Source organism: Triticum urartu, chromosome 6A, assembly GCF_056163025.1.
Source record: "Triticum urartu cultivar PI428250 chromosome 6A, HENAU_Tu73, whole genome shotgun sequence".
Taxonomy (NCBI): Eukaryota; Viridiplantae; Streptophyta; class Magnoliopsida; order Poales; family Poaceae; genus Triticum; species Triticum urartu.
Genome location: NC_141878.1, coordinates 377,859,659 through 377,872,143, shown reverse-complemented (window position 1 = coordinate 377,872,143; position 12,485 = coordinate 377,859,659).

Genomic DNA, 12,485 nt, shown 5'->3' with positions numbered 1-12,485 from the left:
TTCAGAAAGTCTTCAGAGATCCAAAGTCTTCAGTCAAAGAACTTCATTTTTAGGGGTCGACTTTCTCTATAAATATCAAAATCCTCATAGACTTATAGACCTGTGTACACTCACAAACGCATTAGTCCCTTAACCTATAAGTCTTCAATACACCAAAATCACTAAGGGGCACTAGATGCACTTACAATGTCCCCCTTTTTGGTGATTGATGACAATATAGGTTAAGTTTTCAATGGGGATAAACATATGAAGTGTAAGTACTGATATTGAGGAAATTGATTGCAAGATATAGATGAACTCCCCCTGAAGATGTGCATAGTTAGGAATTTGCTTTTGAAGCAATGCACACTTGAAGAGTTGAATCATGGAGATCTCCCCCTATGTCTTGTAATTCATACACGCATTTGACATATAACAGTGAAGAATTTGAAATGCAAGATGAAATATGGTGACTGATGTAATTCAGCATGCGTGCATTAGCATATATGAGGAATAAGCATGCAGAAAAACATCGGGTTTAAGTTTACAACTCGATCCAATAAAGTCTCAGAAGAACAAGAGTTGTAACTTAAAAGGAATGCCCATATAGAAAGACCCTCTTGAAGACTAACTCAAAATTCTCCCCCTTTGTCATCAAATGACCAAAATGATCGAATATGAGGACTAACGCCCCTGAAGAATATCAAGTTGATGAAGGAGCGCCAGCGTTGTTGGGGTCGTTTGTCGTAGTAGGGCCTGCCGCAGTGTCGTCCAAGTCATCATTCTCATCAGTGTCGCACGATGAAGAATATGAGCTGGCCACCAAGGAAGGAACCTTGACCTTCTTGAATTTCTTCGGTGGAGGTGCAGACTAGTCAAAATCTTCCTTGAGACCCATTTTCTTTAGATCTTCTTGACCATACAGATGTGACAGTATTGCCCAGGTGCGACCGAAGACTTCATGGAGGTAGTAATGGTTTTTCTTCACTTCATTGTGTGTAGCAGTCATGTTGTGAAGAAAAGAACCATACTGACGCTTAACCCATTTATGATTTCGATCCACCTTCTGGTGAAGACTAAGTAGAAGCTCACGATCAGTCATCACACGAGGAGTAGTGGCTTGAGGAGTAGACTTGGGTGCATTGATAGAGTCATGTGTGGTAGAGTCATCATTGGTGGAATAAGAGGCAGCTTTGCGAAACTGCCCATCCAATGGACGAATGCCTTCATCTATAACAGCTGGTGCCTTGCCCTTTTCATTAACTGAGGAATAGGTCCGCTTGAGGACTTCAATTGGGGGCAAGTAGCTGAGGTGATTCTGAAAATCATCTTTGTAGTTGAGTGAAGACCTTGTCCTGAGGAATCTCATAATCCAAGGTGCATAAGGCTTCAGCTCAAACGGAGACAGTGCAACATTTGCCAGAGTCCTCATGAAGAAATCGTGATAATTGACAGGAATGCCATGAACAATATTGAACACCAGATTCTTCATGATGCCAACAATTTCCTCATCAGAGGAGTCATGGCCTTTTATAGGACTCATTCTCCTCGTAAGAATACGATAGACAGTTCTGGGCACATAAAGTAATTCCTTCACGAGGAATTTGGTTCGTGGGGCCTGACCTGGCTTCAAAGGTTTCATCAAAACTTGCATGTAGTGATTTGTAAGCTCAGGTTCACTATAGATGCAATGAGCTTCTTTAAGGGGAGGACTGAGTGGTAAGGCACGAAGCAATTCTGTAGCTGGTGCTGTGTAGTGAGTGTTCTCAGACATCCAGTCCAGCACCCATGAATTCACATCTTCAGAATCTCCTGTGATGTGCAGCGTTCCATAAAATTGAAGAATCAGTTCTTCATTCCAATCACAGATGTCAGAGCAAAAGTTTAACAGTCCAGCATCGTGAAGAACACTGAGGACTGGCACGAAACACGGCAGAGATTCCATATCCACGCGAGGAATGTGCTCATGCTAGAAGATTTTCTCTTTGTTGAACAGCACTGAGGAATAGAAATTTGCTTGACTAGCAGTGCAGAAACACCTCTTCCTTGTACGAGCAGAATCATATGGGTTGTAGTCTTTGAAGAATACGTGCTCGCCGAAGAAATCATCAGGCTTGAACTTTTGCTTGCGTGAGAATGGATCCTTTGGCTTGGGCAGAGGAGTGTCAGTGAGTTGCATCACGACCTCAGGAATCACAATTTCAGGTTCTTCAGGCTGAGGAATTTCTGGTTCCTCTTCAGTGGCAGTCTATGTCTTCAGATGTTCAGCAGCAGCAGTTTCTTCAACACTAATGGCTAGAATTTCCTCATGTACAGATGAAGTGGGGTGAGTTTCTTCAGAGCCCATTTGAACAGTTTGCGCAGGGGACTGAGGTGTTTGCTGCAATGGTGTGAACATTGGAGAGTTTGGATGCTGACTTCCCCAGATTTCATCACTCATCACTGGTGTGGAGCAGCCAACGTCCACATCTTCATCTTCCATTTCTTCAACGCCAGCCTCTTCAGCTGTGAACTGAGGCATAGGCAAGGAGATAACAGGTGTTGAAGGGATCGTATCCACTTCAATTTCTTCATCAATCTGCTCTGACGAAGCAGCAGAATGATTTTCTTCATCAGATCCGCTAGGGATCTCATATTCTTCACCAAAAGGAACAAGGTCCTTTGATGGCATGGTTGAGATCGGAACAGCATCAATGGGATTAGCAAATGAACTGGTCAAAGGCTTCATCTTCTTCGGAGCAGAAGTAGCTGATGCTTTCCTTTTCTTCACTGTTGCACGCTCTGCAGCCTTGGTCTTCTTCACATCTGATGCAGATGGAAGGATCAGAGTTGGTGTTGGCGCAGGAGGAGCAGAGGAATCTGGTTGATTTTCTTCAGGCACAACTGATGCAGTTGCCCTGATTTCTTCAGTTTCTTCAGGCGCACCACTAGTGGATGCACTGGCAATTTCTTTAGTGGCTGGAATGCAGTCGTTAGCCCTAGAACTCACATTTTCTTCAGCAGCCTAATTTTCATCAGCGGTGCTGGCATGTTCTTCAGTCGGCTGAGCAGATGCTTCAGCCTGAGGAATTTCCTGTTGCGTTGGGGCAGCAACATTGGAAGTGAAGTTTTCAGCAAGTCTCACAAAATGAACCTTGGCTCCAAGCCAATCAGCGCGGCATGCGTCAAAGTCATCACTGAGTTTCTTGATCTCAGTTTGAATAGCGACAAGTTCTTCAGTTGTCATAGAGACAATGTTTTTCTTCAGATAGCACTCCTTCTTGTACCGTGCTTTCTTGATCTGCCTGGCCTTCTCAAATTTCCATTTTTCTTCTTGAATGAAGTGGGTCAGCATGTGACTTTGGCCAGGAGTCAGCTTGAAATCAGGCATGGGAGTGTTGGGGTTCTTGTGCCAAACATCAATGTATTCGAGGATCAACTTGGGATCCAAAAGCAGTGGCACATTTATTCCCTTGGCTCTAGCGGCCCTGACTTGCCTATCTCTGATGATTTCAGCAAGTTCATCATCATCAGCTTCATCTTCTTCAGAAGGCACTTGGAAGGCGACCTGCTTCTTATGAGGACTAGGGCGAGGACCTCATCCAACAGTAGCCTTTGTCTTCAGTAGAGAGGGTCCCATTGAAGAATTTGGTGTAGCTGAGGAACTAGCTGAAGCTCCTGAGGCAATTGAGACGCCTGTGGTCCTTTGACACGTGGTGAGATGCACAGGTGCAGAGGACTTTGTCGGAGCGGCCGAAGACTTTGGCGGAGGAGCTGAGGACTTTTGAGGAGCAAGAGCAGCATGAGGAATTGGCCATGAGGGCTTTGAGGATTCTGGCCGTGAGGTCATTGCTGAGGAACTTGGCCTTGAGGGCACTGAACTTTTGCTTGCGTGAGAATGGATACTTTGGCTTGGGCAGAGGATTTTCAGTGAGTTGCATCACGACCTCAGGAATCGCAATCTCGTGTTCTTCAGGCTGAGGAATTTTTGGTTCCTCTTTAGTGGCAGTCTGTGTCTTTAGATGTTCAGCAGCAGCAGTTTCTTCAGCACTAGTGGCTAGATTTTCCTCATGTATAGATGAAGTGGGGTCAGTTTCTTCAGAGCCCATTTGAACAGTTTGTGCAGGGGACTGAGGTATTTGCTGCAATGGTGTGAACATTGGAGAGTTTGGATGCTGACTTTCCCAGAATACAACTCTTGTGCTTCATGTTCCTCGAATGAATACCAAGTCTTGATGGTCACACCAATTTCTTCATTTTCAAAGTCTTCAGAAAGTCTTCAGAGATCCAAAGTCTTCAGTCGAAGAACTTCATTTTTAGGGGTCAACTTTCTCTGTAAATATCAAACTCCTCATAGACTTATAGACCTGTGTACACTCACAAACGCATTAGTCCCTTAACCTATAAGTCTTCAATACACCAAAATCACTAAGGGGCACTAGATGCACTTACACACCAATAGAACCAGATCAACCACCACCAGACGACAAGATACCGCACCAAGCTGAAGAGGAAACGGACGGGCAAAATATCAATAGCAATATCTCGAGCACAGAGCAACTTGAACAAACAGGCACTGATTTAAAAGAGGATGACAGAAGCAACGACGTACCAAATACACAACAACAGGTTTCCGAGCAGAAGAAACAACATGTTCTTCTTCAGGAAGAAACAGGCTCGACAAGCAATCAACAATGCACCTCCAGCACCATCTCTTTAGACTTCCTAAAACCCAAAACAATGGAAAAGCATGAAGAAATTGATGAATTTCTTTCAAGCCTTAACCCGCTCCAACTAGACGAATACCACGAGTATGTAAAGATGGGCTATAAATTCGATGTAATCAAAACATGGCCAAATGACTATGAAAGCTACGAATTCAACAAAGATGCCAAGCCATATCTGACAATCTTGCAGCAAGAATCAAGAGACCATTCAATGCCTCAATCATCTGAGAATAGCTCAGACAAGAAAATCTTGGTCAAGAAGAGGCCGGTAAAGCCTTCAAGCAGGCTCCATGGAAAAATCATCATTCCTACTTTTGTCCCGGGAGATTTCAAATTTATGAACAAAGCCAGAGCACTTCATGAATACCTATTCAGCAAAGAAGGACATGAGAAATGTGGAGAGTAAGTACTTTCTCTTGTCACAACAAAAAAACAAAGAAATGTTGTGTTGGGGAATGTAGTAATTTCAAAAAAATCCTATGCACACGCATGATCATGGTGATGCATAGCAACAAGAGGGGAGAGTGTTGTCCATGTACCCTCATAGACCGAAAGCGGAAGCATTAGAACAACACGGTTGATGTAGTCATACGTCTTCATGATCCGACTGATCCAAGTACCGAACGCACGGCACCTCCGAGTTCAGCACACGTTCAACTCCATGACGTACCATGAATTTCGATCCAGTAGAGCTTCGAGGGAGAGTTCCGTCAGCACGATGGCGTGATGGCGGTGATGATGTTGCTACCGACGCATGGCGTCGCCTAAGCACCACTATGATATTACCAAGGTGGATTATGGTGGAGGGGGGCACCACACACGGCTAAGAGATCAATGATCAATTGTTGTGTCTCCAAGGGGTACCTCCCTCCCCGTATATAAAGGAGTGGAGGAGAGGGAGGGGGCCGGCCCCCTGTGACGTGCCCCATGAGGAGTCCTACTCCCATCGGGAGTAGGACTCCCCCCTTCCAAGTAGGAGTAGGAGAGGAGAGGGAAGGGAGAGAAGGAAAGGCTTGTCCTTTGCTACAAAAAGGATTGGGCCACCTTGCTGCACTTTATTTACACTTTTTACTTGTTACCCGTTACAATTTATCTTATCACAAAACTATCTGTTACCGATAATTTCAGTGCTTGCAGAGAATACCTTGCTGAAAACCGCTTATCATTTCCTTCTCCTCCTCGTTGGGTTCGACACTCTTACTTATCGAAAGGACTACGATAGATCCCTTATACTTGTGGGTCATCATAGACATGATCGAGACACGTCTCCGGTCAATAACCAATAGCGGAACCTGGATGCTCATATTGGCTCCCACATATTCTACGAAGATCTTTATAGGTCATACCGCATAACAACATACGTTGTTCCCTTTCTCATCGGTATGTTACTTGCCCGAGATTCGATCGTCGGTATCTTAATACCTAGTTCAATCTCGTTACTGGCAAGTCTCTTTACTCGTTCCATAATACATCATCCCGCAACTAACTCATTAGTTACAATGCTTGCAAGGCTTATAGTGATGTGTATTACCGAGAGGGCCCAGAGATACCTCTTCAACAATCGGAGTGACAAATCCTAATATGGATCTATGCCAACTTAACAAACACCATCGGAGACACCTGTGGAGCATCTTTATAGTCACCCAGTTACGTTGTGACGTTTGATAGCACACAAAGTGTTCCTCCGGTATTCGTAAGTTGCATAATCTCATAGTCATAGGAACATGTATAAGTCATGAAGAAAGCAATAGCAATAAACTAAACAATCAAGTGCTAAGCTAACGGAATGGGTCAAGTCAATCACATCATTCTCTAATGATATGATCCCGTTAATCAAATGACAACTCATGTCTATGGCTAGGAAACTTAACCATCTTTGATTCAACGAGCTAGTCAAGTAGAGGCATACTAGTGACACTCTGTTTGTCATTGTATTCACACATGTATCAAGTTTCCGGTTAATACAATTCTAGCATGAATAATAAACATTTATCATGATATAAGGAAATATAAATAACAACTTTATTATTTCCTTTTGGGCATATTTCCTTCAGTCTCCCACTTGCACTAGAGTCAATAATCTAGTTCACATCGTCATGTGATTTAACACCAATAGTTCACATCACCATGTGATTAACACCCATTGTTCACATCGCCATGTGACCAACACTCAAAAGGGTTTACTAGAGTCAGCAATCTAGTTCACATCTCCATGTGATTAACACCCAAAGAGTACTAAGGTGTGATCATGTTTTGCTTGTGAGAGAAGTTTAGTCAACGGGTCTGCCAAATTCAGATCCATATGTATTTTGCAAATTTCTATGTCTACAATGCTCTGCACGGAGCTACTTTAACTAATTGCTCCCACTTTCAATATGTATACAAATTGTGACTTAGAGTCATCCAGATCAGTGTCAAAGCTTGCATTGGCGTAACTCTTTATGATGAACTCTTCATCACCTCCATAACCGAGAAATATTTCCTTAGTCCTCTAAGGATATTTTTGACCGTTGTACAGTGATCTACTCCTAGAACAAAATTGTACTCCATTGCCAAACTCAGGGCAGGGTATACAATAGGTCTGGTACACAACATGGCATACTTTATAGAACCTATTACTGAGGCATAGGGAATGACTTTCATTCTCTTTCTATCTTCTGTCGTGGTCGGGTTTTGAGTCTTACTCAACTTCACACCTTGTAACACAGGCAAGAACTCTTTCTTTGACCGTTCCATTTTGAACTACTTCAAAAACTTGTCAAGGTATGTACTTGCTGAAAAAACTTATCAAATGTCTTGATCTTTCTCTATAGATCTTGATGCTCAATATGTAAGCAGCTTCACTGAGGTCTTTCTTTGAAAAACTCCTTTCAAATACTCCTTTATACTTTCAAGTAAATTCTACATTATTTCAGATCGACAATATGTCATTCACATATACTTATCAGAAAAGGTTGTAGTGCTCCCACTCACTTTCTTGTAAATACAGGCTTCACCGCAAGTCTGTATAAAACTATATGCTTTGATCAACTTATCAAAGCGTATATTCCAACTCCGAGATGCTTGCACCAGTCCATAGATGGATCGCTGGATCTTGCATATTTTGTTAGCACCTTTAGGATCGAAAAAACCTTCTGGTTGCATCATATACAACTCTTCTTTAACAAATCCATTTAAGGAATGCAGTTTTTGTTTATCCATTTGACAAATTTCATAAAATGCGACAATTGCTAACATGATTCGGACGGACTTAAGCATCGCTACGAGTGAGAAAAACTCATCATAGTCAACACCTTGAACTTGTCAAAAACCTTTCGTGACAAGTCAAGCTTTGTAGATAGTAACACTAGCATCAGCGTCCGTCTTCCTCTTGAAGATCCATTTATTCTCAATGGCTCACCGATCATCGGACAAGTCAATCAAAGTCCATACTTTGTTCTCATACATGGATCCCATCTCAGATTTCATGGCCTCAAGGCATTTCGTGGAATCTGGGCTCATCATCGCTTCCTCATAGTTCATAGGTTTGTCATGGTCAAGTAACATGAACTCCAGAATAGGATTACCGTACCACTCTAGTGCGGACCTTACTCTGGTTGACCTACGAGGTTCGGTAGTAACTTGATCTGAAGTTTTATGATCATCATCATTAGCTTCCTCACTAATTGGTGTAGGAATCACTCGAACTGATTTCTGTGATGAACTACTTTCCATTTCGGGAGCAGGTACATTTACCTCATCAAGTTATACTTTCCTCCCACTCACTTCTCTTGAGAGAAACTCCTTCTCTAGAAAGGATCCATTCTTAGCAACAAAGATCTTTCTTTCGGATCTGCGATAGAAGGTGTACCCAACATTTTCTTTTGGGTATCCTATGAAGACACACTTCTCCGATTTGGGTTCGAGCTTATCAGGTTGAAACATTTTCACATAAGCATCGTAGCCCCAAACTTTAAGAAATGTCAGCTTAGGTTTCTTGCCAAACCATAGTTCATACGGTGTCATCTCAATGGATTTAGATGGTGCCCTATTTAACGCGAATGCAGTTGTCTCTAATGCATAACCCCAAAACGATAGTGGTAAATCGATAAGAGACATCATAGATCGCACCATATCTAATAAAGTACGGTTACGATGTTCGGACACACCATTACGCTGTGGTGTTCCAGGTGGCATGAGTTTGTGAAACTATTCCACATTGTTTTAATTGAAGGCCAAACTCGTAACTCAAATATTCGTCTCCGCGATCAGATCATAGAAACTTCATTTTCTTGTTACGATGATTCTCCACTTCACTCTGAAATTTTTGAACTTTTCAAATGTTTCAGACTTGTGTTTCATTAAGTAGATATACCCATATCTGCTCAAATCATCTTGTGAAGGTTAGAAAATAATGATACCCACCGCGAGCCTTAACACTCATCGGACAACATACATCAGTATGTATTATTTCCAATAAGTTAGTTGCTTGCTCCATTGTTCCGGAGAACGGAGTCTTAGTCATCTTGCCCATGAGGCATGGTTCGCAAGCATCAAGTGATTCATAATCAAGTGATTCCAAAAGCCCATTAGCACGGAGTTTCTTCATGCGCTTTACACCAATATGACCTAAACGGCAGTGCCACAAATAAGTTGCAGTATCATTATTAATTTTGCATCTTTTGGCTTCAATATTTATGAATATGCGTATCACTATGATCGGGATTCAATAAACCATTTATATTGAGTGTATGACCATAGAAGATTTTATTCATGTAAATAGAACAACAATTATTCTTTGACTTAAATGAATAACCGTATTGCAATAAACATGATCCAATCATATTCATGCTCAACGCAAACACCAAATAACATTGATTTTTAGGTTCAACACTAATCCTGAAGGTAAAGGGAGTGTGTGATGGTGATCTTATCAACCTTGGAATCACTTCCAACACACATCATCACCTCGCCCTTAACTACTCTCTGTTTATTTTGCAACTCCCGTTTCGAGTTACTACTCTTAGAAACTGAACCAGTATCAAATACCGCAGGGTTGCTATAAATACTAGTGAAGTACACATCAAAAACATGTATATCAAATATACTTTTTTTCACTTTGCTATCCTTCTTATCCGCCAATTATTTGGGGTAGTTCCGCTTCCAGTGACTATTCCCTTTTGCAGTAGAAGCACTCAGTTTCAGGCTTAGGTCTTTAGCTTTGGGCTTCTTCACGGGAGTGACAACTTTCTTGCCATTCCTTTTGAAGTTCCCTTTTCTTTCCCTTTCCCTTTTACTTGAAACTAGTGGTCTTGTCAACCATCAACACTTGATGCTTTTTCTTGGTTTCTACCTTCGCTGATTTCAGCATCACGAATAGCTTGGGAATCGTTTCCATTATCCCTTGCATATTATAGTTCATCACAAAGTTCTAGTAACTAGGTGATAATGACTAGAGAATTCTGTCAATCACTATCTTATCTGGAAGATTAACTCCCACTTGATTCAAGTGAGTGTAGTACTTAGACAATCTGAGCATAGGCTCACTTGTTGAGCTATTCTCCTCCATCTTGTAGGCAAAGTACTGTTAGAGGTCTCATACCTCTGGACAAGGGCATGAGCATGAAATACCAATTTCAACTCTTGGAACATCTTATATTCTCTGTGGCGTTCAAAACATTTTTGAAGTCCCAGTTCTAAGCCGTAAAGCATGGTGCACTAAACTATCAAGTAGTTATCATTCTAAGCTTTGTCAAACGTTCATAACGTCTGCATCTGCTCCTGCAATAGGTCTGTCACCTAGCGGTGCATCAAGGACATAATTCTTCTGTGCAGTAATGAGGATAATCCTCAGATCACGGACCAAGTTCGCATCATTGCTACTATCATCTTTCAACTTATTTTTCTCTAGGAACATATCAAAAATAAACGGGGAGCTACATTGTGAGCTATTGATCTACAACATAGTTATGCAAATACTATCAGGACTAAGTTCATGATAAATTAAAGTTCAATTAATCATATTACTTAAGAACTCCCACTTAGATAGACATCCCTCGAGTCATCTAAATGATCACGTGATCCAAATCAACTAAACCATGTCCGATCATCACGTGAGATGGAGTAGTTTTCAATGGTGAACATCACTATGTTGATCATATCTACTATATGATTCACGTTCGACCTTTCGGTCTCTAGTGTTTCGAGGCCATATCTGCATATGCTAGGCTCGTCAACTTTAACCCAAGTATTCCGCATGTGCAAAACTGGTTTGCACCCGTTGTATGTGAATGTAGAGCTTATCACACCCGATCATCACGTGGTGTCTCAGCACGAAGAACTATCGCAACGGTGCATACTCAAGGAGAACACTTATACCTTGAAATTTTAGTGAGAAATCATCTTAATGCTACCGTCGATCTAAGCAAAATAAGATGCATAAAAGATAAACATCACATGCAATCAATATAAGTGATATGATATGGCCATCATCATCTTGTGCCTTTGATCTCCATCTCCAAAGCACCATCATGATCACTGATACGTCTCTGTCATATCTATATTTTTTTATTGTTCCATGCCAATATTATTCAACTTTCATATACTTTTGGCAACTTTTTATACTATTTTGGGGACTAACATATTGATCCAGTGCCCAGTGCCAGTTCCTGTTTGTTGCATGTTTGATGTTTCACAGAATATACATATCAAACGGAATCCAAACGGGATAAAAAAAGACGGAGAATATTTTTGGAATATTTGGAGAATGCCGGAAGAAAAACCCACGCGAGGCGGTGCCCGAGGTGGCCACGAGGCAGGGGGCGCGCCTGCCCTCCCTGGGCGCACCCCTGACCCTCGTCGGCCACCCGTAAGGCGGTTAATGCCCTTCTTCGGCCGCAAGAAAGCTAATTTTTGATTAAAAAAATCACGGCGGAGGTTTTAGTCCAATTGGAGTTATGGATCTCCATATATATATGAAGCGGTGAAAGGGCAACAGGGGAGAATGCAGAAACAGAGAGAGACAGAGAGACATATCCAATCTCGGAGGGGCTCTCGCCCCTACCACGCCATGGAGACCATGGACCAGAGGGGAAATCCTTCTCCCATCTAGGGAGAAGGTCAAGGAAGAAGAAGAAGGAGGGGGGCTCTCTCCCCCTCGCTTCTGGTGGCGCGGGAACACCACCGGGGGCCATCATCATCACCGCGATCTTCACCTACACCTCCGCCATCTTCACCAACATCTCCATCACCTTCCCCCTTCTATCTACAACGGTCCACTCTCCCGCAACCCGCTGTACCCTCTACTTGAACATGGTGCTTTATGCTTCATAGTATTATCCAATGATGTGTTGCCATCCTATGATGTCTGAGTAGATTTTCGTAGTCCTATCGGTGGTTGTTGAATTGCTATGATAGATTTAATTTTCTTGTAGTTATGTTGCTGTCCTTTGGTGCCCATCATATGAGCGCGTGCGTGGATCACACCATACGGTTAGTTGTATGTTGATAGGACTATGTATTGGAGGGCAAGGGTGACAGAAGCTTCAGCCTAGCATAGAAATTGATGCATACGGGATTGAAGGGGGACCAATATATCTTAATGCTATGGTTGGGTTTTACCTTAATGAACGTTAGTAGTTGCGGATTCTTTCTAATAGTTCCAATCATATGTGCATAGAATTCCATGTCAGGGATGATATGCTAGCAGTGGCCTCTCCCACATAATACTTGCTATCGGTCTAGTAAGTAGTCAATTGCTTAGGGACAATTTCGCAACTCCTACCACCACTTTTCCACACTCGCTATATTTACTTTATTGTG